We start from the raw sequence: 4,305 nt of genomic DNA on the forward strand, positions 1-4,305 counted from the left end.
ACTTTTTCCCTCAGTCTCTTTCTTTTGTTTCATTGGCTCCTCTGTGCTCCAGCTGTGGTCCAGGGTTCTTCCAGATCGGTTGTTCATCCACACCATTCAGATCCAGAGAGGAGGTCTAGCAGTGACACCAGCTGCTGGACCTCCTCTCTGGATCTGAATGGTGTGGATGAACAAACGATCTGGAAGAACCCTGGATCACAGCTGGAGCACAGAGGAGCCAATGAAACAAAAGAAAGAGACTGAGGGAAAAAGTAGAAAATACTGATGGACTCAGGGAGTTTCGCTATCTTAGCTTATATCAATCAAATTTTGTTAAACAACAAATATGATAATATATGATAATTAGGCTTTTCCCGATCCGATCCACGTATTGGAGCGGACGCCGATATTGGCAAAAAAATGCGTATCGGCAAGGCATGTAAAAATGCCGATCCAGACTGCCGATCCAGTTTTTAAAAAAAAAATCTGGTCCGTATTTTCCTGTGTCCCAGCCTAACTATTAAAACGGCCAGGTGAATTGGAAGATAGCGGGGAAAATGTCAGCCGTGTGTTAATCTGATCAAGCATCTAGCAAAATATCATCATAAAGAACATCAAGAGTTTCAAAAGAAAACCGACGACAAGAAAAAGAAAGGTCCTACACAACTAACTCTTGCAGAAACATTTGGGAAGCGTGATATGCTGCCACTTCATAGTGCTAAAGCTCAAGGGATAACAAGAGTCATTGCTGAGGAAATAATTCTGGATGACGAGCCGTTATCTCTCGTCAGTAAAGTGGGCTTTAGAGGCACCATCCAACACCTGGAACCACGATACAACATGCCCAGCCGTCATTACATCCTCGAGAAAACGATCCCCCAGATTCACAAAGACGTTCGAGGTTACATTGAAAAACAGGTAGAGATTGCAACTGCGCTTAGTTTCACAACCGACATATGGAGCTGTGCTCACCGTCCTTTATCTTTATTAAGTTTAACTGCACACTGGATTGGGCCAGATTTCAACCCCAAAAGAGCGGTTTAACATGCGCGTGAGTTTAGAGGCTCACACACAGCGAATCCCAATACAGACGCCATGGAACATATGTTACTGGCTTGGAAGATTGATAAAAAGAGGGTTCATGTAGTTTTAAGGGACAATGCGGCCAACATGAAAAAAGCAATGGATCAGCTCGGTGTGCCCAGCCTGGGATGTTTTGCGCACACTTTACAGCTGCTTGTCCAACACGGTCTATTGGCACAGCGAGCTGTAAGCGTTGCCATCGCTAACGGGAGAAAAATAGTAACCCACTTGAAGCACTCCCCCAAGGCATACTCGGAACTCGAAGATGTTGAGGAAGAGATGAATGTTGAACCGAAGCGTTTGCAACAAGATGTTAAGACCAGATGGAGCAGTACAAAGATGATGATTGACAGCCTAATGCATTGTAAGCGGGCACTGCAGGCCTATGCATCGGATAGCGACAGCAATCTACCAGCCACATTAACAGGCAACCAGTGGGCGCTGCTAGAGAAAACGGCGACAGTCCTTAAACCGTTCCAAGAGATGACAGCCGAGATCAGTGCTGCCTCTGCCACAGCAGCAGATGGCATCCCATCTGTCCGTGTCCTGACGCGCTTTCTGGACAGTGAGAGCAAATAACACCGAGGGCTTCAAACCATGAAGGCTACCTTACTGGATGCTGTGCACACACGTTTTGACTACGTGGAAACTGAACCCCTCTATGCCGTGGCAACAATGCTGGATCCACGCTACAAAGACAAGTGTTTATTATTATTATTATTATTTGAGTGAGTTACAAGCTATAGTACAATAATTAAAATATTTTACTCTATAGTTGTCATTTATTTCTAAATAAAAGATTCTCCACTGTAAAATCAATAAAGTGTCCCACCATGACTATGAAGCTGACCCCAGTGGGAAATTAGTCCCTAACTATGTAGGGGAAGTGATAGCCATGGGGACTAGAGACTGACATTTTTTCAGGAATCCCACGGGTCACTGGATTCCCGTAGGATTCCCGTGGGATGGGAGTCAGTATTAGTAACGATCACGTGATTGGGACGGTACAGGATTAAACATTAACAGGAGCAGACGGGAGCAGGAGCAAACCAATAGTAACTAAAACACTAGGATCGATGCCAATCCAGTACTGGCGCCGCCATTTTGTAGTTTTTTTCCTTTAAGCCTACACTATAATGCGAGTCATAAAAACTACACGACCCAAAAACCAACAGTGCTTCCGCTCTGAGTTTTTCACCCGTGCTCAAAAAAACAAAACAAGAATGGGAGTGGTGCAGGAGCGGGAGTCTTTCTGAATGGGAGCGGGATGGGTGTGGGAATAATTTCACCAGGAGTGGGACGGGACAGGATTTAGATTTCTACTCTGGCCCGGTGTAGGTACCAGATTGACTCGGGGGCCTGCGCCTTTTGATGACGTCATGAGCGTCCGCCATCTTAAATGTGGCAAATCTGCAGTTTCTCAGTCACTTAAACAGTATCAGAGGGAATTTAATCTCTGAATATACTTTGTATTCGTAGTATTTTTGTTTTTGTAATATTACAAGTTTATTTTTTGTATCCCTTTAGCTTCATTCTCCTGAATTTATTCTCGTTACAAATGCAGACCGCGGGCTCAATGTAGTTTGTTTGAGTGGCGTTGCCATAATGTGACGTCATCGGGAGGCGCAAGGCCCATGGCGAATTCGGTGACGTCATCGGAAGGCGCAGGGACCATGGAGAATTTCTTCGTAAAATTGTCCGTTTACAAACCGCAATCCCGCTTTCGAATAAAACCTACACCCCGCTATAATTACTTTAGTAAGCTGTCCAGACCAATCAAAATGTTTTCCGCAATTGTGCAAACGTTAAAACAATTATGTATTGTGACGTCATCAAAAGGCGCAGGCCCCGTGATCGGGACGGGACACAATTTTTTTCTGTGGGAGTGAGACGGGACAGGAGTGAAAATCCACTCCCGTGTCAGTCTCTAATGGGGACTGACTGCAGTTCTACTGTAAGGTGCCTTGGTAAAGCTGACATGGAACAACCAGACCAGGCATAGTGCTTTTTAGGTTAATAGAATATATTAATTAGGCTATGAATTCTTCCAAAAAAAAATAAAATCAATCGTCCCCATTCTTTTTTTACAACTCGACTGCTGATTATTATTATTATTGTTCAGCTATCTGATCTATGTGATCTATTTTGTATGTTACTTGTTTTCATTGAACATTAATATGTGGACACTGGCTGAAACAATATACAATCATTGACATCTTTATTACATTTTATCCAAATGTTAAGGTTCTTCACTGCTACCAACCTGGATCAGGCAAAGGAGGCAGTAAAAGTAGAGGTGGTGAAAATGGAACAAGAGCTGAAGACCATGCGCTCTAGAGAAGGTGTGGCTGAAGCTAAGACAGCAAAGCAACCACCAGGAATGGAGGCTGGAAGCTCAACCAGCAGCCTGGGCTGCTACTTTGACGAGCAGCGGATCACCCCAGGGGCACTGTTTCAGTTGGAGAGCTACCTCAGTGAGCCTCCACTTGGGCGTAAAAACAATCCTTTTCACTACTGGAGAGACAATCAGGCTCGACTACCCACCCTGGCAGCAACGGCAGCCAAGTTCCTCAGTGCTCCTTGCACCAGCGTTGAAAGCGTCTCACTCATCATTGATGAACACAGGAGCAGGCTGACACCTGAGAATCTTGAAATGCTCGTCTTTGTAAAAAAGAATCTCCCCATCATGCTTGGACAGCAGTCAGGGCAAACAGTTGAAGGGAGTGTGTAGATGGAGACTAGGTGTGGAGGAGATTGGGGAGTATAAGGCATTTTTGTGTAATAGTTCACAATATTATTTGCACTGATTTTTTTCAAGCAGTGTCTTTTTTCAAGAGTAGAGTACTGATTCTGAGTTAATAGACTATTTTCCACTCTTGTCTGTTTTGCATTTTTATTACAACTTACAGTAATACTTGCACCTTTAACTGTTCACGGTTTTACTGTTCACTGTGCAATTTTCAGATTGCTATTCATAATTTTTTCCAGTTTGTGTTTATCTCTTAATAAACGGGTAAGTTTGTTGTTGTTACCAATCATTGTGTTTTATTCAATCTCACCTAATTCAGCTGGCTAGAAATTATTAAGAGTACTAAAAGCCTTTTCAACATGAGTCTTACAACTAAGGCTAAATACTTTAACTTAAATACATGCTCGGATAGGCTGGTATCGGCCAGTATCGGTATCGGATCGGAAGTCCAAAAAACAATATCGGTATCGGATCGGAAGTGCAAAAACCTGGAT

The sequence above is a fragment of the Cyprinodon variegatus genome, unplaced genomic scaffold (genome assembly GCF_000732505.1).
Source record: "Cyprinodon variegatus isolate N-32 unplaced genomic scaffold, C_variegatus-1.0 Scaffold373, whole genome shotgun sequence".
Taxonomy (NCBI): Eukaryota; Metazoa; Chordata; class Actinopteri; order Cyprinodontiformes; family Cyprinodontidae; genus Cyprinodon; species Cyprinodon variegatus.